This window comes from Brachionichthys hirsutus, chromosome 7, assembly GCF_040956055.1.
Source record: "Brachionichthys hirsutus isolate HB-005 chromosome 7, CSIRO-AGI_Bhir_v1, whole genome shotgun sequence".
NCBI classification, from domain to species: domain Eukaryota; kingdom Metazoa; phylum Chordata; class Actinopteri; order Lophiiformes; family Brachionichthyidae; genus Brachionichthys; species Brachionichthys hirsutus.
The window spans coordinates 1,627,720-1,645,866 of NC_090903.1; the positions used below are offsets into that span (position 1 = coordinate 1,627,720).

General features: G+C 41.8%; 57 pseudogenes; all 57 read left to right on the plus strand.

Annotated features, from left to right (window-relative positions):
• The first annotated feature begins 2 nt into the window (after positions 1–2).
• On the plus strand, positions 3–121 carry LOC137897190 (5S ribosomal RNA; annotated as a pseudogene).
• Positions 122–317: 196 nt separating this feature from the next.
• Positions 318–436, plus strand: LOC137896436 (5S ribosomal RNA; annotated as a pseudogene).
• Positions 437–632: 196 nt separating this feature from the next.
• On the plus strand, positions 633–751 carry LOC137897845 (5S ribosomal RNA; annotated as a pseudogene).
• Positions 752–946: 195 nt separating this feature from the next.
• LOC137897354 (5S ribosomal RNA) lies at positions 947–1,065 on the plus strand (annotated as a pseudogene).
• A 196-nt stretch (positions 1,066–1,261) lies between these two features.
• Positions 1,262–1,380, plus strand: LOC137897168 (5S ribosomal RNA; annotated as a pseudogene).
• A 196-nt stretch (positions 1,381–1,576) lies between these two features.
• On the plus strand, positions 1,577–1,695 carry LOC137896846 (5S ribosomal RNA; annotated as a pseudogene).
• Positions 1,696–1,891: 196 nt separating this feature from the next.
• Positions 1,892–2,010, plus strand: LOC137897040 (5S ribosomal RNA; annotated as a pseudogene).
• Positions 2,011–2,206: 196 nt separating this feature from the next.
• On the plus strand, positions 2,207–2,325 carry LOC137897094 (5S ribosomal RNA; annotated as a pseudogene).
• A 196-nt stretch (positions 2,326–2,521) lies between these two features.
• Positions 2,522–2,640, plus strand: LOC137897011 (5S ribosomal RNA; annotated as a pseudogene).
• A 196-nt stretch (positions 2,641–2,836) lies between these two features.
• LOC137897366 (5S ribosomal RNA) lies at positions 2,837–2,955 on the plus strand (annotated as a pseudogene).
• A 196-nt stretch (positions 2,956–3,151) lies between these two features.
• LOC137897101 (5S ribosomal RNA) lies at positions 3,152–3,270 on the plus strand (annotated as a pseudogene).
• A 195-nt stretch (positions 3,271–3,465) lies between these two features.
• LOC137896983 (5S ribosomal RNA) lies at positions 3,466–3,584 on the plus strand (annotated as a pseudogene).
• Positions 3,585–3,780: 196 nt separating this feature from the next.
• LOC137896437 (5S ribosomal RNA) lies at positions 3,781–3,899 on the plus strand (annotated as a pseudogene).
• Positions 3,900–4,095: 196 nt separating this feature from the next.
• On the plus strand, positions 4,096–4,214 carry LOC137897846 (5S ribosomal RNA; annotated as a pseudogene).
• A 195-nt stretch (positions 4,215–4,409) lies between these two features.
• Positions 4,410–4,528, plus strand: LOC137897705 (5S ribosomal RNA; annotated as a pseudogene).
• A 196-nt stretch (positions 4,529–4,724) lies between these two features.
• LOC137896975 (5S ribosomal RNA) lies at positions 4,725–4,843 on the plus strand (annotated as a pseudogene).
• A 196-nt stretch (positions 4,844–5,039) lies between these two features.
• On the plus strand, positions 5,040–5,158 carry LOC137897095 (5S ribosomal RNA; annotated as a pseudogene).
• A 196-nt stretch (positions 5,159–5,354) lies between these two features.
• Positions 5,355–5,473, plus strand: LOC137897012 (5S ribosomal RNA; annotated as a pseudogene).
• A 196-nt stretch (positions 5,474–5,669) lies between these two features.
• LOC137896925 (5S ribosomal RNA) lies at positions 5,670–5,788 on the plus strand (annotated as a pseudogene).
• Positions 5,789–5,984: 196 nt separating this feature from the next.
• On the plus strand, positions 5,985–6,103 carry LOC137897103 (5S ribosomal RNA; annotated as a pseudogene).
• Positions 6,104–6,299: 196 nt separating this feature from the next.
• LOC137896439 (5S ribosomal RNA) lies at positions 6,300–6,418 on the plus strand (annotated as a pseudogene).
• A 196-nt stretch (positions 6,419–6,614) lies between these two features.
• LOC137897120 (5S ribosomal RNA) lies at positions 6,615–6,733 on the plus strand (annotated as a pseudogene).
• A 196-nt stretch (positions 6,734–6,929) lies between these two features.
• On the plus strand, positions 6,930–7,048 carry LOC137896976 (5S ribosomal RNA; annotated as a pseudogene).
• A 196-nt stretch (positions 7,049–7,244) lies between these two features.
• LOC137896349 (5S ribosomal RNA) lies at positions 7,245–7,363 on the plus strand (annotated as a pseudogene).
• A 196-nt stretch (positions 7,364–7,559) lies between these two features.
• Positions 7,560–7,678, plus strand: LOC137896332 (5S ribosomal RNA; annotated as a pseudogene).
• A 196-nt stretch (positions 7,679–7,874) lies between these two features.
• On the plus strand, positions 7,875–7,993 carry LOC137897368 (5S ribosomal RNA; annotated as a pseudogene).
• A 196-nt stretch (positions 7,994–8,189) lies between these two features.
• On the plus strand, positions 8,190–8,308 carry LOC137896973 (5S ribosomal RNA; annotated as a pseudogene).
• Positions 8,309–8,504: 196 nt separating this feature from the next.
• On the plus strand, positions 8,505–8,623 carry LOC137897129 (5S ribosomal RNA; annotated as a pseudogene).
• Positions 8,624–8,819: 196 nt separating this feature from the next.
• On the plus strand, positions 8,820–8,938 carry LOC137897788 (5S ribosomal RNA; annotated as a pseudogene).
• Positions 8,939–9,134: 196 nt separating this feature from the next.
• On the plus strand, positions 9,135–9,253 carry LOC137897133 (5S ribosomal RNA; annotated as a pseudogene).
• A 196-nt stretch (positions 9,254–9,449) lies between these two features.
• Positions 9,450–9,568, plus strand: LOC137897043 (5S ribosomal RNA; annotated as a pseudogene).
• Positions 9,569–9,764: 196 nt separating this feature from the next.
• LOC137897421 (5S ribosomal RNA) lies at positions 9,765–9,883 on the plus strand (annotated as a pseudogene).
• Positions 9,884–10,079: 196 nt separating this feature from the next.
• Positions 10,080–10,198, plus strand: LOC137896448 (5S ribosomal RNA; annotated as a pseudogene).
• Positions 10,199–10,394: 196 nt separating this feature from the next.
• LOC137897144 (5S ribosomal RNA) lies at positions 10,395–10,513 on the plus strand (annotated as a pseudogene).
• A 196-nt stretch (positions 10,514–10,709) lies between these two features.
• Positions 10,710–10,828, plus strand: LOC137897157 (5S ribosomal RNA; annotated as a pseudogene).
• A 196-nt stretch (positions 10,829–11,024) lies between these two features.
• On the plus strand, positions 11,025–11,143 carry LOC137896854 (5S ribosomal RNA; annotated as a pseudogene).
• Positions 11,144–11,339: 196 nt separating this feature from the next.
• LOC137896815 (5S ribosomal RNA) lies at positions 11,340–11,458 on the plus strand (annotated as a pseudogene).
• A 196-nt stretch (positions 11,459–11,654) lies between these two features.
• On the plus strand, positions 11,655–11,773 carry LOC137897847 (5S ribosomal RNA; annotated as a pseudogene).
• A 195-nt stretch (positions 11,774–11,968) lies between these two features.
• Positions 11,969–12,087, plus strand: LOC137897169 (5S ribosomal RNA; annotated as a pseudogene).
• Positions 12,088–12,282: 195 nt separating this feature from the next.
• LOC137897181 (5S ribosomal RNA) lies at positions 12,283–12,401 on the plus strand (annotated as a pseudogene).
• Positions 12,402–12,597: 196 nt separating this feature from the next.
• Positions 12,598–12,716, plus strand: LOC137896816 (5S ribosomal RNA; annotated as a pseudogene).
• Positions 12,717–12,912: 196 nt separating this feature from the next.
• LOC137896512 (5S ribosomal RNA) lies at positions 12,913–13,031 on the plus strand (annotated as a pseudogene).
• Positions 13,032–13,226: 195 nt separating this feature from the next.
• On the plus strand, positions 13,227–13,345 carry LOC137896919 (5S ribosomal RNA; annotated as a pseudogene).
• Positions 13,346–13,540: 195 nt separating this feature from the next.
• LOC137897596 (5S ribosomal RNA) lies at positions 13,541–13,659 on the plus strand (annotated as a pseudogene).
• A 196-nt stretch (positions 13,660–13,855) lies between these two features.
• Positions 13,856–13,974, plus strand: LOC137896661 (5S ribosomal RNA; annotated as a pseudogene).
• Positions 13,975–14,169: 195 nt separating this feature from the next.
• Positions 14,170–14,288, plus strand: LOC137896903 (5S ribosomal RNA; annotated as a pseudogene).
• A 510-nt stretch (positions 14,289–14,798) lies between these two features.
• LOC137896790 (5S ribosomal RNA) lies at positions 14,799–14,917 on the plus strand (annotated as a pseudogene).
• Positions 14,918–15,112: 195 nt separating this feature from the next.
• LOC137896940 (5S ribosomal RNA) lies at positions 15,113–15,230 on the plus strand (annotated as a pseudogene).
• Positions 15,231–15,426: 196 nt separating this feature from the next.
• LOC137896514 (5S ribosomal RNA) lies at positions 15,427–15,545 on the plus strand (annotated as a pseudogene).
• Positions 15,546–15,741: 196 nt separating this feature from the next.
• On the plus strand, positions 15,742–15,860 carry LOC137896320 (5S ribosomal RNA; annotated as a pseudogene).
• A 196-nt stretch (positions 15,861–16,056) lies between these two features.
• On the plus strand, positions 16,057–16,175 carry LOC137896817 (5S ribosomal RNA; annotated as a pseudogene).
• Positions 16,176–16,371: 196 nt separating this feature from the next.
• On the plus strand, positions 16,372–16,490 carry LOC137897848 (5S ribosomal RNA; annotated as a pseudogene).
• A 195-nt stretch (positions 16,491–16,685) lies between these two features.
• On the plus strand, positions 16,686–16,804 carry LOC137896549 (5S ribosomal RNA; annotated as a pseudogene).
• A 195-nt stretch (positions 16,805–16,999) lies between these two features.
• Positions 17,000–17,118, plus strand: LOC137896610 (5S ribosomal RNA; annotated as a pseudogene).
• Positions 17,119–17,314: 196 nt separating this feature from the next.
• On the plus strand, positions 17,315–17,433 carry LOC137897192 (5S ribosomal RNA; annotated as a pseudogene).
• A 196-nt stretch (positions 17,434–17,629) lies between these two features.
• LOC137897204 (5S ribosomal RNA) lies at positions 17,630–17,748 on the plus strand (annotated as a pseudogene).
• A 196-nt stretch (positions 17,749–17,944) lies between these two features.
• On the plus strand, positions 17,945–18,063 carry LOC137896818 (5S ribosomal RNA; annotated as a pseudogene).
• The last annotated feature ends 84 nt before the right edge of the window (positions 18,064–18,147 follow it).

Here is an 18,147-nt window from a genome sequence, read left to right on the forward strand (position 1 = left end):
CAGCTCACGGCCGTACCTGCCTGGGAGTGCCCAATCTCGTCAGATCTTGGAAGCCAAGCAGGCACGGGCCTGGTGAGTACATGCGCAGGAGACTCACTTGGAATACCAGGTGCCGGGAGCTTTTAAATTGGTCAGAATTTTGAATTTAAAGAAAAAAAATCTACCTGGGATGAATGTGATCATGGAATTCAGGACTTGACGACTGATTGTATAAAAATGTGTTGTAGTTGTCTGGTTAAAGAAAGTTGCCTTTGTTGCTGAAGTTGTTTAAAATTGTGACAAATCTATATATACTATGTTTTCTATACCGTACTCCAGCTCACGGCCATACCTGCCTGGGAGTACCCAATCTCATCAGATCTTGGAAGCCAAGCGGGCACGGGCCTGGTCAGTACATGTGCAGGAGATTCACTTGGAATACCAGGTGCTGTGAGCTTTTAAATTGGTCAGAATTTTGGATTTAAAGAAAAAAAATCTACCTGGGATGAATGCGATCATGGAATTCAGGACTTGACGACTGATTGTAGAAAAATGTGCTTTAGTTGTCTGGTTAAAGAAAGTTGCCTTTGTTGCTGAAGTTGTTTAAAATTGTGACAAATCTATATATACTATGTTTTCTATACTGTGCTCCAGCTCACGGCCATACCTGCCCGGGAGTGCCCAATCTCATCAGATCTTGGAAGCCAAGCAGGCACGGGCCTGGTTAGTACATGTGCAGGAGACTCACTTGGAATACCAGGTGCTGTGAGCTTTTAAATTGGTCAGAATTTTGAATTTAAAGAAAAAAATCTTCCTGGGATGAATGCGATCATGGAATTCAGGACTTGACGACTGATTGTAGAAAAATGTGTTTTAGTTGTCTGGTTAAAGAAAGTTGCCTTTGTTGCTGAAGTTGTTTAAAATTGTGACAAATCTATATATACCATGTTTTCTATACTGTACTCCAGCTCACGGCCATACCTGCCCGGGAGTGCCCGATCTCATCAGGTCTTGGAAGCCAAGCAGGCACGGGCCTGGTTAGTACATGTGCAGGAGACTCACTTGGAATACCAGCTGCTGTGAGCTTTTAAATTGGTCAGAATTTTGAATTTAAAGAAAAAAATCTTCCTGGGATGAATGCGATCATGGAATTCAGGACTTGACGACTGATTGTAGAAAAATGTGTTTTAGTTGTCTGGTTCAAGAAAGTTGCCTTTGTTGCTGAAGTTGTTTAAAATTGTGACAAATCAAATCAAATCTATGTTTTCTATACTGTACTCTAGCTCACGGCCGTACCTGCCTGGGAGTGCCCAATCTCGTCAGATCTTGGAAGCCAGGCAGGCATGGGCCTGGTCAGTACATGTGCAGGGGACTCACTTGGAATACCAGGTGCTGTGAGCTTTTAAATTGGTCAGAATTATGGATTGACAGAAAAAAAATCTACCTGGGACGAATGCGATCATGGAATTCAGGACTTGACGACTGATTGTAGAAAAATGTGTTTTAGTTGTCTGGTTAAAGAAAGTTGCCTTTGTTGCTGAAGTTGTTTAAAATTGTAACAAATCTATATATACTATGTTTTCTATACTGTCCTCCAGCTCACGGCCATACCTGCCCGGGAGTGCCCGATCTCATCAGGTCTTGGAAGCCAAGCAGGCACGGGCCTGGTTAGTACATGTGCAGGAGACTCACTTGGAATACCAGGTGCTGTGAGCTTTTAAATTGGTCAGAATTTTGAATTTAAAGAAAAAAATCTTCCTGGGATGAATGCGATCATGGAATTCAGGACTTGACGACTGATTGTAGAAAAATGTGTTTTAGTTGTCTGGTTCAAGAAAGTTGCCTTTGTTGCTGAAGTTGTTTAAAATTGTGACAAATCAAATCAAATCTATGTTTTCTATACTGTACTCCAGCTCACGGCCGTACCTGCCTGGGAGTGCCCAATCTCGTCAGATCTTGGAAGCCAGGCAGGCATGGGCCTGGTTAGTACATGTGCAGGGGACTCACTTGGAATACCAGGTGCTGTGAGCTTTTAAATTGGTCAGAATTATGGATTGACAGAAAAAAAATCTACCTGGGACGAATGCGATCATGGAATTCAGGACTTGATGACTGATTGTAGAAAAATGTGTTTTAGTTGTCTGGTTAAAGAAAGTTGCTGAAGTTGCTGAAGTTGTTTAAAATTGTAACAAATCTATATATACTATGTTTTCTATACTGTACTCCAGCTCATGGCCATACCTGCCTGGGAGTGCCCAATCTCATCAGATCTTGGAAGCCCAGCAGGCAAGGGCCTGGTCAGTACATGTGCAGGAGACTCACTTGGAATACCAGGTGCTGTGGGCTTTTAAATTGGTCAGAATTTTGGATTTAAAGAAAAAAAATCTACCTGGGATGAATGCGATCATGGAATTCAGGACTTGACGACTGATTGTAGAAAAATGTGCTTTAGTTGTCTGGTTAAAGAAAGTTGCCTTTGTTGCTGAAGTTGTTTAAAATTGTGACAAATCTATATATACTATGTTTTCTATGCTGTACTCCGGCTCACGGCCATACCTGCCTGGGAGTGCCCAATCTCGTCAGGTCTTGGAAGCCAAGCAGGCACGGGCCTGGTTAGTGCATGTGCAGGAGACTCACTTGGAATACCAGGTGCTGTGAGCTTTTAAATTGGTCAGAATTTTGAATTGACAGAATTTTTTTTTACCTGGGATGAATGCGATCATGGAATTCAGGACTTGACGACTGATTGTAGAAAAATGTGTTTTAGTTGTCTGGTTAAAGAAAGTTGCCTTTGTTGCTGAAGTTGTTTAAAATTGTGACAAATCTATATATACCATGTTTTCTATACTGTACTCCAGCTCGCGGCCATACCTGCCCGGGAGTGCCCGATCTCATCAGGTCTTGGAAGCCGAGCAGGCACGGGCCTGGTTAGTACATGTGCAGGGGACTCACTTGGAATACCAGGTGCTGTGAGCTTTTAAATTGGTCAGAATTATGGATTGACAGAAAAAAAATCTACCTGGGACGAATGCGATCATGGAATTCAGGACTTGACGACTGATTGTAGAAAAATGTGTTTTAGTTGTCTGGTTAAAGAAAGTTGCCTTTGTTGCTGAAGTTGTTTAAAATTGTAACAAATCTATATATACTATGTTTTCTATACTGTCCTCCAGCTCACGGCCATACCTGCCCGGGAGTGCCCAATCCCATCAGGTCTTGGAAGCCAAGCAGGCACGGGCGTGGTTAGTACATGTGCAGGAGACTCACTTGGAATACCAGGTGCTGTGAGCTTTTAAATTGGTCAGAATTTTGAATTTAAAGAAAAAAATCTTCCTGGGATGAATGCGATCATGGAATTCAGAACTTGACGACTGATTGTAGAAAAATGTGTTTTAGTTGTCTGGTTAAAGAAAGTTGCTGAAGTTGCTGAAGTTGTTTAAAATTGTGACAAATCTATATATACTATGTTTTCTATACTGTACTCCAGCTCACGGCCGTACCTGCCTGGGAGTGCCCAATCTCGTCAGATCTTGGAAGCCAAGCAGGCACGGGCCTGGTTAGTACATGCGCAGGAGACTCACTTGGAATACCAGGTGCCGGGAGCTTTTAAATTGGTCAGAATTTTGAATTTAAAGAAAAAAAATCTACCTGGGATGAATGTGATCATGGAATTCAGGACTTGACGACTGATTGTATAAAAATGTGTTGTAGTTGTCTGGTTAAAGAAAGTTGCCTTTGTTGCTGAAGTTGTTTAAAATTGTGACAAATCTATATATACTATGTTTTCTATACCGTACTCCAGCTCACGGCCATACCTGCCTGGGAGTACCCAATCTCATCAGATCTTGGAAGCCAAGCGGGCACGGGCCTGGTCAGTACATGTGCAGGAGATTCACTTGGAATACCAGGTGCTGTGAGCTTTTAAATTGGTCAGAATTTTGGATTTAAAGAAAAAAAATCTACCTGGGATGAATGCGATCATGGAATTCAGGACTTGACGACTGATTGTAGAAAAATGTGCTTTAGTTGTCTGGTTAAAGAAAGTTGCCTTTGTTGCTGAAGTTGTTTAAAATTGTGACAAATCTATATATACTATGTTTTCTATACTGCGCTCCAGCTCACGGCCATACCTGCCCGGGAGTGCCCAATCTCATCAGATCTTGGAAGCCAAGCAGGCACGGGCCTGGTTAGTACATGTGCAGGAGACTCACTTGGAATACCAGGTGCTGTGAGCTTTTAAATTGGTCAGAATTTTGAATTTAAAGAAAAAAATCTTCCTGGGATGAATGCGATCATGGAATTCAGGACTTGACGACTGATTGTAGAAAAATGTGTTTTAGTTGTCTGGTTAAAGAAAGTTGCCTTTGTTGCTGAAGTTGTTTAAAATTGTGACAAATCTATATATACTATGTTTTCTATACTGTACCCCAGCTCACGGCCATACCTGCCTGGGAGTGCCCGATCTCGTCAGATCTTGGAAGCCAAGCAGGCACGGGCCTGGTTAGTACATGTGCAGGAGACTCACTTGGAATACCAGGTGCTGTGAGCTTTTAAATTGGTCAGAATTTTGAATTGACAGAAATAAAATCGACCTGGGATGAATGCGATCATGGAATTCAGGACTTGACGACTGATTGTAGAAAAATGTGTTTTCGTTGTCTGGTTAAAGAAAGTTGCCTTTGTTGCTGAAGTTGTTTAAAATTGTGACAAATCTATATATACTATGTTTTCTATGCCGTGCTCTAGCTCACGGCCATACCTGCCTGGGAGTGCCCAATCTCATCAGATCTTGGAAGCCGAGCAGGCATGGGCCTGGTTAGTACATGTGCAGGAGACTCACTTGGGATACCAGGTGCTGTGAGCTTTTAAATTGGTCAGAATTTTGAATTTAAAGAAAAGAAATCTACCTGGGATGAATGTGATCATGGAATTCAGGACTTGACGACTGATTGTAGAAAAATGTGTTTTAGTTGTCTGGTTAAAGAAAGTTGCTGAAGTTGCTGAAGTTGTTTAAAATTGTAACAAATCTATATATACTATGTTTTCTATACTGTACTCCAGCTCATGGCCATACCTGCCTGGGAGTGCCCAATCTCATCAGATCTTGGAAGCCCAGCAGGCAAGGGCCTGGTCAGTACATGTGCAGGAGACTCACTTGGAATACCAGGTGCTGTGGGCTTTTAAATTGGTCAGAATTTTGGATTTAAAGAAAAAAAATCTACCTGGGATGAATGCGATCATGGAATTCAGGACTTGACGACTGATTGTAGAAAAATGTGCTTTAGTTGTCTGGTTAAAGAAAGTTGCCTTTGTTGCTGAAGTTGTTTAAAATTGTGACAAATCTATATATACTATGTTTTCTATGCTGTACTCCGGCTCACGGCCATACCTGCCTGGGAGTGCCCAATCTCGTCAGGTCTTGGAAGCCAAGCAGGCACGGGCCTGGTTAGTGCATGTGCAGGAGACTCACTTGGAATACCAGGTGCTGTGAGCTTTTAAATTGGTCAGAATTTTGAATTGACAGAATTTTTTTTTACCTGGGATGAATGCGATCATGGAATTCAGGACTTGACGACTGATTGTAGAAAAATGTGTTTTAGTTGTCTGGTTAAAGAAAGTTGCCTTTGTTGCTGAAGTTGTTTAAAATTGTGACAAATCTATATATACCATGTTTTCTATACTGTACTCCAGCTCACGGCCATACCTGCCCGGGAGTGCCCGATCTCATCAGGTCTTGGAAGCCAAGCAGGCACGGGCCTGGTTAGTACATGTGCAGGGGACTCACTTGGAATACCAGGTGCTGTGAGCTTTTAAATTGGTCAGAATTATGGATTGACAGAAAAAAAATCTACCTGGGACGAATGCGATCATGGAATTCAGGACTTGACGACTGATTGTAGAAAAATGTGTTTTAGTTGTCTGGTTAAAGAAAGTTGCCTTTGTTGCTGAAGTTGTTTAAAATTGTAACAAATCTATATATACTATGTTTTCTATACTGTCCTCCAGCTCACGGCCATACCTGCCCGGGAGTGCCCAATCCCATCAGGTCTTGGAAGCCAAGCAGGCACGGGCGTGGTTAGTACATGTGCAGGAGACTCACTTGGAATACCAGGTGCTGTGAGCTTTTAAATTGGTCAGAATTTTGGATTTAAAGAAAAAAAATCTACCTGGGATGAATGCGATCATGGAATTCAGGACTTGACGACTGATTGTATAAAAATGTGTTGTAGTTGTCTGGTTGAAGAAAGTTGCCTTTGTTGCTGAAGTTGTTTAAAATTGTGACAAATCTATATATACTATGTTTTCTATACCGTACTCCAGCTCACGGCCATACCTGCCTGGGAGTACCCAATCTCATCAGATCTTGGAAGCCAAGCGGGCACGGGCCTGGTCAGTACATGTGCAGGAGATTCACTTGGAATACCAGGTGCTGTGAGCTTTTAAATTGGTCAGAATTTTGGATTTAAAGAAAAAAAATCTACCTGGGATGAATGCGATCATGGAATTCAGGACTTGACGACTGATTGTAGAAAAATGTGTTTTAGTTGTCTGGTTAAAGAAAGTTGCCTTTGTTGCTGAAGTTGTTTAAAATTGTGACAAATCTATATATACTATGTTTTCTATACTGTACCCCAGCTCACGGCCATACCTGCCTGGGAGTGCCCAATCTCGTCAGATCTTGGAAGCCAAGCAGGCACGGGCCTGGTTAGTACATGTGCAGGAGACTCACTTGGAATACCAGGTGCTGTGAGCTTTTAAATTGGTCAGAATTTTGAATGGACAGAAATAAAATCGACCTGGGATGAATGCGATCATGGAATTCAGGACTTGACAACTGATTGTAGAAAAATGTGTTTTCGTTGTCTGGTTAAAGAAAGTTGCCTTTGTTGCTGAAGTTGTTTAAAATTGTGACAAATCTATATATACTATGTTTTCTATGCCGTGCTCTAGCTCACGGCCATACCTGCCTGGGAGTGCCCAATCTCATCAGATCTTGGAAGCCGAGCAGGCATGGGCCTGGTTAGTACATGTGCAGGAGACTCACTTGGGATACCAGGTGCTGTGAGCTTTTAAATTGGTCAGAATTTTGAATTTAAAGAAAAAAAATCTACCTGGGATGAATGTGATCATGGAATTCAGGACTTGACGACTGATTGTAGAAAAATGTGCTTTAGTTGTCTGGTTAAAGAAAGTTGCCTTTGTTGCTGATGTTGTTTAAAATTGTGACAAATCTATATATACTATGTTTTCTATGCTGTACTCCAGCTCACGGCCATACCTGCCTGGGAGTGCCCAATCTCATCAGATCTTGGAAGCCAAGCGGGCAAGGGCCTGGTCAGTACATGTGCAGGAGACTCACTTGGAATACCAGGTGCTGTGGGCTTTTAAATTGGTCAGAATTTTGGATTTAAAGAAAAAAAATCTACCTGGGATGAATGCGATCATGGAATTCAGGACTTGACGACTGATTGTAGAAAAATGTGCTTTAGTTGTCTGGTTAAAGAAAGTTGCCTTTGTTGCTGAAGTTGTTTAAAATTGTGACAAATCTATATATACTATGTTTTCTATACTGTACCCCAGCTCGCGGCCATACCTGCCTGGGAGTGCCCAATCTCGTCAGATCTTGGAAGCCAAGCAGGCAAGGGCCTGGTCAGTACATGTGTGGGAGACTCACTTGGAATACCAGGTGCTGTGGGCTTTTAAATTGGTCAGAATTTTGGATTTAAAGAAAAAAAATCTACCTGTGATGAATGCAATCATGGAATTCAGGACTTGACGACTGATTGTAGAAAAATGTGTTTTAGTTGTCTGGTTAAAGAAAGTTGCCTTTGTTGCTGAAGTTGTTTAAAATTGTGACAAATCTATATATACTATGTTTTCTATACTGTACTCCAGCTCACGGCCATACCTGCCTGGGAGTGCCCAATCTCGTCAGGTCTTGGAAGCCAAGCAGGCACGGGCCTGGTTAGCGCATGTGCAGGAGACTCACTTGGAATACCAGGTGCTGTGAGCTTTTAAATTGGTCAGAATTTTGAATTGACAGAATTTTTTTTTACCTGGGATGAATGCGATCATGGAATTCAGGACTTGACGACTGATTGTAGAAAAATGTGTTTTAGTTGTCTGGTTAAAGAAAGTTGCCTTTGTTGCTGAAGTTGTTTAAAATTGTGACAAATCTATATATACCATGTTTTCTATGCTGTACTCCAGCTCACGGCCATACCTGCCTGGGAGTGCCAGATCTCATCAGGTCTTGGAAGCCAAGCAGGCACGGGCCTGGTTAGTACATGTGCAGGAGACTCACTTGGAATACCAGGTGCTGTGAGCTTTTAAATTGGTCAGAATTTTGAATTTAAAGAAAAAAATCTTCCTGGGATGAATGCGATCATGGAATTCAGGACTTGACGACTGATTGTAGAAAAATGTGTTTTAGTTGTCTGGTTCAAGAAAGTTGCCTTTGTTGCTGAAGTTGTTTAAAATTGTGACAAATCAAATCAAATCTATGTTTTCTATACTGTACTCCAGCTCACGGCCGTACCTGCCTGGGAGTGCCCAATCTCGTCAGATCTTGGAAGCCAGGCAGGCATGGGCCTGGTTAGTACATGTGCGGGGGACTCACTTGGAATACCAGGTGCTGTGAGCTTTTAAATTGGTCAGAATTATGGATTGACAGAAAAAAAATCTACCTGGGACGAATGCGATCATGGAATTCAGGACTTGATGACTGATTGTAGAAAAATGTGTTTTAGTTGTCTGGTTAAAGAAAGTTGCTGAAGTTGCTGAAGTTGTTTAAAATTGTAACAAATCTATATATACTATGTTTTCTATACTGTACTCCAGCTCACGGCCATACCTGCCTGGGAGTGCCCAATCTCATCAGATCTTGGAAGCCAAGCAGGCAAGGGCCTGGTCAGTACATGTGCAGGAGACTCACTTGGAATACCAGGTGCTGTGGGCTTTTAAATTGGTCAGAATTTTGGATTTAAAGAAAAAAAATCTACCTGGGATGAATGCGATCATGGAATTCAGGACTTGACGACTGATTGTAGAAAAATGTGTTTTCGTTGTCTGGTTAAAGAAAGTTGCCTTTGTTGCTGAAGTTGTTTAAAATTGTGACAAATCTATATATACTATGTTTTCTATACTGTACTCCAGCTCACGGCCATACCTGCCTGGGAGTGCCCAATCTCGTCAGATCTTGGAAGCCAAGCAGGCACGGGCCTGGTTAGTACATGTGCAGGAGACTCACTTGGAATACCAGGTGCTGTGAGCTTTTAAATTGGTCAGAATTTTGAATTGACAGAATTTTTTTTTACCTGGGATGAATGCGATCATGGAATTCAGGACTTGACGACTGATTGTAGAAAAATGTGTTTTAGTTGTCTGGTTAAAAAAAGTTGCCTTTGTTGCTGAAGTTGTTTAAAATTGTGACAAATCTATATATATTATGTTTTCTATACTGTGTTCCAGTTCACGGCCGTACCTGCCTGGGAGTGCCCAATCTCGTCAGATCTCGGAAGCCAAGCAGGCACGGGCCTGGTTAGTACATGTGCAGGAGACTCACTTGGAATACCAGGTGCTGTGAGCTTTTAAATTGGTCAGAATTTTGAATTGACAGAAAAAAAATCTACCTGGGATGAATGCGATCATGGAATTCAGGACTTGACGACTGATTGTATAAAAATGTGTTGTAGTTGTCTGGTTAAAGAAAGTTGCCTTTGTTGCTGAAGTTGTTTAAAATTGTGACAAATCTATATATACTATGTTTTCTATACCGTACTCCAGCTCGCGGCCATACCTGCCTGGGAGTGCCCAATCTCACCAGACCTTGGAAGCCAAGCAGGTGCGGCCCTGGTTAGTACATGTGCAGGAGACTCACTTGGAATACCAGGTGCTGTGAGCTTTTAAATTGGTCAGAATTTAGGATTTATAGAAAAAAAATCTACCTGGGATGAATGCGATCATGGAATTCAGAACTTGACGACTGATTGTAGAAAAATGTGCTTTAGTTGTCTGGTTAAAGAAAGTTGCCTTTGTTGCTGAAGTTGTTTAAAATTGTGACAAATCTATATATACTATGTTTTCTATACTGTACTCCAGCTCACGGCCATACCTGCCTGGGAGTGCCCAATCTCATCAGATCTTGGAAGCCAAGCAGGCAAGGGCCTGGTCAGTACATGTGCAGGAGACTCACTTGGAATGCCAGGTGCTGTGGGCTTTTAAATTGGTCAGAATTTTGGATTTAAAGAAAAAAAATCTACCTGGGATGAATGCGATCATGGAATTCAGGACTTGACGACTGATTGTAGAAAAATGTGTTTTAGTTGTCTGGTTAAAAAAAGTTGCCTTTGTTGCTGAAGTTGTTTAAAATTGTGACAAATCTATATATACTATGTTTTCTATACTGTACTCCAGCTCACGGCCATACCTGCCTGGGAGTGCCCAATCTCGTCAGATCTTGGAAGCCAAGCAGGCACGGGCCTGGTTAGTACATGTGCAGGAGACTCACTTGGAATACCAGGTGCTGTGAGCTTTTAAATTGGTCAGAATTTTGAATTGACAGAAAAAAAATCTACCTGGGATGAATGCGATCATGGAATTCAGGACTTGACGACTGATTGTCGAAAAATGTGTTTTCGTTGTCTGGTTAAAGAAAGTTGCCTTTGTTGCTGAAGTTGTTTAAAATTGTGACAAATCTATATATACTATGTTTTCTATACTGTACTCCAGCTCACGGCCATACCTGCCTGGGAGTGCCCAATCTCGTCAGATCTTGGAAGCCAAGCAGGCACGGGCCTGGTTAGTACATGTGCAGGAGACTCACTTGGAATACCAGGTGCTGTGAGCTTTTAAATTGGTCAGAATTTTGGATTTAAAGAAAAAAAATCTACCTGGGATGAATGCGATCATGGAATTCAGGACTTGACAACTGATTGTAGAAAAATGTGCTTTAGTTGTCTGGTTAAAGAAAGTTGCCTTTGTTGCTGAAGTTGTTTAAAATTGTGACAAATCTATATATACTATGTTTTCTATACTGTACTCCAGCTCACGGCCATACCTGCCTGGGAGTGCCCAATCTCGTCAGATCTTGGAAGCCAGGCAGGCACGGGCCTGGTTAGTACATGTGCAGGAGACTCACTTGGAATACCGGGTGCTGTGAGCTTTTAAATTGGTCAGAATTTTGAATTGACAGAAAAAAAATCTACCTGGGATGAATGCGATCATGGAATTCAGGACTTGACAACTGATTGTCGAAAAATGTTTTTTCGTTGTCTGGTTAAAGAAAGTTGCCTTTGTTGCTGAAGTTGTTTAAAATTGTGACAAATCTATATATACTATGTTTTCTATACTGTGCTCCAGCTCACGGCCATACCTGCCCGGGAGTGCCCAATCTCATCAGATCTTGGAAGCCAAGCAGGCGAGGGCCTGGTCAGTACATGCGCAGGAGACTCACTTGGAATACCAGGTGCTGTGGGCTTTTAAGTTGGTCAGAATTTTGGATTTAAAGAAAAAAAATCTACCTGGGATGAATGCGATCATGGAATTCAGGACTTGACGACTGATTGTAGAAAAATGTGCTTTAGTTGTCTGGTTAAAGAAAGTTGCCTTTGTTGCTGAAGTTGTTTAAAATTGTGACAAATCTATATATACCATGTTTTCTATACTGTACTCCAGCTCACGGCCATACCTGCCCGGGAGTGCCCAATCTCATCAGATCTTGGAAGCCAAGCAGGCACGGGCCTGGTTAGTACATGTGCAGGAGACTCACTTGGAATACCAGGTGCTGTGAGCTTTTAAATTGGTCAGAATTTTGAATTTAAAGAAAAAAATCTTCCTGGGATGAATGCGATCATGGAATTCAGGACTTGACGACTGATTGTAGAAAAATGTGTTTTAGTTGTCTGGTTCAAGAAAGTTGCCTTTGTTGCTGAAGTTGTTTAAAATTGTAACAAATCTATATATACTATGTTTTCTATACTGTACTCCAGCTCACGGCCATACCTGCCTGGGAGTGCCCAATCTCGTCAGATCTTGGAAGCCAAGCAGGCACGGGCCTGGTTAGTACATGTGCAGGAGACTCACTTGGAATACCAGGTGCTGTGAGCTTTTAAATTGGTCAGAATTTTGAATTTAAAGAAAAAAATCTTCCTGGGATGAATGCGATCATGGAATTCAGGACTTGACGACTGATTGTAGAAAAATGTGTTTTAGTTGTCTGGTTAAAGAAAGTTGCCTTTGTTGCTGAAGTTGTTTAAAATTGTGACAAATCTATATATACTATGTTTTCTATACTGTACTCCAGCTCACGGCCATACCTGCCTGGGAGTGCCCAATCTCGTCAGATCTTGGAAGCCAAGCAGGCACGGGCCTGGTTAGTACATGTGCAGGAGACTCACTTGGAATACCAGGTGCTGTGAGCTTTTAAATTGGTCAGAATTTTGGATTTAAAGAAAAAAAATCTACCTGGGATGAATGCGATCATGGAATTCAGGACTTGACGACTGATTGTAGAAAAATGTGCTTTAGTTGTCTGGTTAAAGAAAGTTGCCTTTGTTGCTGAAGTTGTTTAAAATTGTGACAAATCTATATATACTATGTTTTCTATACTGTGCTCCAGCTCACGGCCATACCTGCCCGGGAGTGCCCAATCTCATCAGATCTTGGAAGCCAAGCAGGCGAGGGCCTGGTCAGTACATGCGCAGGAGACTCACTTGGAATACCAGGTGCTGTGGGCTTTTAAGTTGGTCAGAATTTTGGATTTAAAGAAAAAAAATCTACCTGGGATGAATGCGATCATGGAATTCAGGACTTGACGACTGATTGTAGAAAAATGTGCTTTAGTTGTCTGGTTAAAGAAAGTTGCCTTTGTTGCTGAAGTTGTTTAAAATTGTGACAAATCTATATATACCATGTTTTCTATACCGTACTCCAGCTCACGGCCATACCTGCTCGGGAGTGCCCAATCTCATCAGATCTTGGAAGCCAAGCAGGCACGGGCCTGGTTAGTACATGTGCAGGAGACTCACTTGGAATACCAGGTGCTGTGAGCTTTTAAATTGGTCAGAATTTTGAATTTAAAGAAAAAAATCTTCCTGGGATGAATGCGATCATGGAATTCAGGACTTGACGACTGATTGTAGAAAAATGTGTTTTAGTTGTCTGGTTCAAGAAAGTTGCCTTTGTTGCTGAAGTTGTTTAAAATTGTAACAAATCTATATATACTATGTTTTCTATACTGTACTCCAGCTCACAGCCATACCTGCCTGGGAGTGCCCAATCTCGTCAGATCTTGGAAGCCAAGCAGGCACGGGCCTGGTTAGTACATGTGCAGGAGACTCACTTGGAATACCAGGTGCTGTGAGCCTTTAAATTGGTCAGAATTTTGAATTTAAAGAAAAAAATCTTCCAGGGATGAATGCGATCATGGAATTCAGGACTTGACAACTGATTGTAGAAAAATGTGTTTTAGTTGTCTGGTTCAAGAAAGTTGCCTTTGTTGCTGAAGTTGTTTAAAATTGTGACAAATCTATATATACTATGTTTTCTATACTGTACTCTAGCTCACGGCCATACCTGCCTGGGAGTGCCCAATCTCATCAGATCTTGGAAGCCAAGCAGGCACGGGCCTGGTCAGTACATGTGCAGGAGACTCACTTGGAATACCAGGTGCTGTGAGCTTTTAAATTGGTCAGAATTTTGGATTTAAAGAAAAAAAATCTACCTGGGATGAATGCGATCATGGAATTCAGGACTTGACGACTGATTGTAGAAAAATGTGCTTGAGTTGTCTGGTTAAAGAAAGTTGCCTTTGTTGCTGAAGTTGTTTAAAATTGTGACAAATCTATATATACTATGTTTTCTATGCTGTGCTCCAGCTTACGGCCATACCTGCCCGGGAGTGCCCAATCTCATCAGATCTTGGAAGCCAAGCAGGCACGGGCCTGGTTAGTACATGTGCGGGAGACTCACTCGGAATACCAGGTGCTGTGAGCTTTTAAATTGGTCAGAATTTTGAATTTAAAGAAAAAAATCTTCCTGGGATGAATGCGATCATGGAATTCAGGACTTGACGACTGATTGTAGAAAAATGTGTTTTAGTTGTCTGGTTAAAGAAAGTTGCCTTTGTTGCTGAAGTTGTTTAAAATTGTGACAAATCTATATATACTATGTTTTCTGTACCGTACTTCAGCTCGCGGCCATACCTGCCTGGGAGTGCCCAATCTCATCAGACCTTGGAAGCCAAGCAGGTGTGGGCCTGGTCAGTACATGTGCAGGAGACTCACTTGGAATACCAGGTGCTGTGAGCTTTTAAATTGGTCAGAATTTTGGATTTAAAGAAAAAAAATCTACCTGGGATGAATGCGATCATGGAATTCAGGACTTGACGACTGATTGTAGAAAAATGTGCTTTAGTTGTCTGGTTAAAGAAAGTTGCCTTTGTTGCTTAAGTTGTTTAAAATTGTGACAAATCTATATATACTATGTTTTCTATACTGTGCTCCGGCTCACGGCCATACCTGCCCGGGAGTGCCCAATGTGGTCAGATCTTGGAAGCCAAGCAGGCACGGGCCTGGTTGGTACATGTGCAGGAGACTCACTCGGAATACCAGGTGCTGTGAGCTTTTAAATTGGTCAGAATTTTGAATTTAAAGAAAAAAATCTTCCTGGGATGAATGCGATCATGGAATTCAGGACTTGACGACTGATTGTATAAAAATGTGTTGTTGTTGTCTGGTTAAAGAAAGTTGCCTTTGTTGCTGAAGTTGTTTAAAATTGTGACAAATCTATATATACTATGTTTTCTATACCGTACTCCAGCTCACGGCCATACCTGCCTGGGAGTGCCCAATCTCGTCAGATCTTGGAAGCCAAGCAGGCACGGGCCTGGTTAGTACATGTGCAGGAGACTCACTCGGAATACCAGGTCCTGTGAGCTTTTAAATTGGTCAGAATTTTGAATTTAAAGAAAAAAATCTTCCTGGGATGAATGCGATCATGGAATTCAGGACTTGACGACTGATTGTATAAAAATGTGTTGTCGTTGTCTGGTTAAAGAAAGTTGCCTTTGTTGCTGAAGTTGTTTAAAATTGTGACAAATCTATATATACTATGTTTTCTATACCGTACTCCAGCTCACGGCCATACCTGCCTGGGAGTGCCCAATCCGTCAGATCTTGGAAGCCAAGCAGGCACGGGCCTGGTTAGTACATGTGCAGGAGACTCACTTGGAATACCAGGTGCTGTGAGCTTTTAAATTGGTCAGAATTTTGAATTGACAGAAAAAAAATCTACCTGGGATGAATGCGATCATGGAATTCAGGACTTGACGACTGATTGTATAAAAATGTGTTGTAGCTGTCTGGTTAAAGAAAGTTGCCTTTGTTGCTGAAGTTGTTTAAAATTGTGACAAATCTATATATACTATGTTTTCTATACTGTACTCCAGCTCACGGCCATACCTGCCTGGGAGTGCCCAATCTCGTCAGATCTTGGAAGCCAAGCAGGCACGGGCCTGGTTAGTACATGTGCAGGACACTCACTTGGAATACCGGGTGCTGTGAGCTTTTAAATTGGTCAGAATTTTGAATTGACAGAAAAAAAATCTACCTGGGATGAATGCGATCATGGAATTCAGGACTTGACGACTGATTGTCGAAAAATGTGTTTTCGTTGTCTGGTTAAAGAAAGTTGCCTTTGTTGCTGAAGTTGTTTAAAATTGTGACAAATCTATATATACTATGTTTTCTATACTGTACTCCAGCTCACGGCCATACCTGCCTGGGAGTGCCCAATCTCGTCAGATCTTGGAAGCCAAGCAGGCACGGGCCTGGTTAGTACATGTGCAGGAGGCTCACTTGGAATACCAGGTGCTGTGAGCTTTTAAATTGGTCAGAATTTTGGATTTAAAGAAAAAAAATCTACCTGGGATGAATGCGATCATGGAATTCAGGACTTGACAACTGATTGTAGAAAAATGTGCTTTAGTTGTCTGGTTAAAGAAAGTTGCCTTTGTTGCTGAAGGTGTTTAAAATTGTGACAAATCTATATATACTATGTTTTCTATACTGTGCTCCAGCTCACGGCCATACCTGCCCGGGAGTGCCCAATCTCATCAGATCTTGGAAGCCAAGCAGGCGAGGGCCTGGTCAGTACATGCGCAGGAGACTCACTTGGAATACCAGGTGCTGTGGGCTTTTAAGTTGGTCAGAATTTTGGATTTAAAGAAAAAAAATCTACCTGGGATGAATGCGATCATGGAATTCAGGACTTGACGACTGATTGTAGAAAAATGTGCTTTAGTTGTCTGGTTAAAGAAAGTTGCCTTTGTTGCTGAAGTTGTTTAAAATTGTGACAAATCTATATATACCATGTTTTCTATACTGCACTCCAGCTCACGGCCATACCTGCCCGGGAGTGCCCAATCTCATCAGATCTTGGAAGCCAAGCAGGCACGGGCCTGGTTAGTACATGTGCAGGAGACTCACTTGGAATACCAGGTGCTGTGAGCTTTTAAATTGGTCAGAATTTTGAATTTAAAGAAAAAAATCTTCCTGGGATGAATGCGATCATGGAATTCAGGACTTGACGACTGATTGTAGAAAAATGTGTTTTAGTTGTCTGGTTCAAGAAAGTTGCCTTTGTTGCTGAAGTTGTTTAAAATTGTAACAAATCTATATATACTATGTTTTCTATAGTGGACTCCAGCTCACGGCCATACCTGCCTGGGAGTGCCCAATCTCGTCAGATCTTGGAAGCCAAGCAGGCACGGGCCTGGTTAGTACATGTGCAGGAGACTCACTTGGAATACCAGGTGCTGCGAGCTTTTAAATTGGTCAGAATTTTGAATTTAAAGAAAAAAATCTTCCTGGGATGAATGCGATCATGGAATTCAGGACTTGACGACTGATTGTAGAAAAATGTGTTTTAGTTGTCTGGTTAAAGAAAGTTGCCTTTGTTGCTGAAGTTGTTTAAAATTGTGACAAATCTATATATACTATGTTTTCTATACTGTACTCCAGCTCACGGCCATACCTGCCTGGGAGTGCCCAATCTCGTCAGATCTTGGAAGCCAAGCAGGCATGGGCCTGGTTAGTACATGTGCAGGAGACTCACTTGGAATACCAGGTGCTGTGAGCTTTTAAATTGGTCAGAATTTTGAATTGACAGAAAAAAAATCTACCTGGGATGAATGCGATCATGGAATTCAGGACTTGACGACTGATTGTAGAAAAATGTGTTTTCGTTGTCTGGTTAAAGAAAGTTGCCTTTGTTGCTGAAGTTGTTTAAAATTGTGACAAATCTATATATACCATGTTTTCTATACTGTACTCCAGCTCACGGCCATACCTGCCTGGGAGTGCCCAATCTCGTCAGATCTTGGAAGCCAAGCAGGCACGGGCCTGGTTAGTACATGTGCAGGAGACTCACTTGGAATACCAGGTGCTGTGAGCTTTTAAATTGGTCAGAATTTTGGATTTAAAGAAAAAAAATCTACCTGGGATGAATGCGATCATGGAATTCAGGACTTGACGACTGATTGTAGAAAAATGTGCTTTAGTTGTCTGGTTAAAGAAAGTTGCCTTTGTTGCTGAAGTTGTTTAAAATTGTGACAAATCTATATATACTATGTTTTCTATACTGTACTCCAGCTCACGGCCATACCTGCCTGGGAGTGCCCAATCTCGTCAGATCTTGGAAGCCAAGCAGGCACGGGCCTGGTTAGTACATGTGCAGGAGACTCACTTGGAATACCAGGTGCTGTGAGCTTTTAAATTGGTCAGAATTTTGGATTTAAAGAAAAAAAATCTACCTGGGATGAATGCGATCATGGAATTCAGGACTTGACGACTGATTGTAGAAAAATGTGCTTTAGTTGTCTGGTTAAAGAAAGTTGCCTTTGTTGCTGAAGTTGTTTAAAATTGTGACAAATCTATATATACTATGTTTTCTATACTGTGCTCCAGCTCACGGCCATACCTGCCCGGGAGTGCCCAATCTCATCAGATCTTGGAAGCCAAGCAGGCGAGGGCCTGGTCAGTACATGCGCAGGAGACTCACTTGGAATACCAGGTGCTGTGGGCTTTTAAGTTGGTCAGAATTTTGGATTTAAAGAAAAAAAATCTACCTGGGATGAATGCGATCATGGAATTCAGGACTTGACGACTG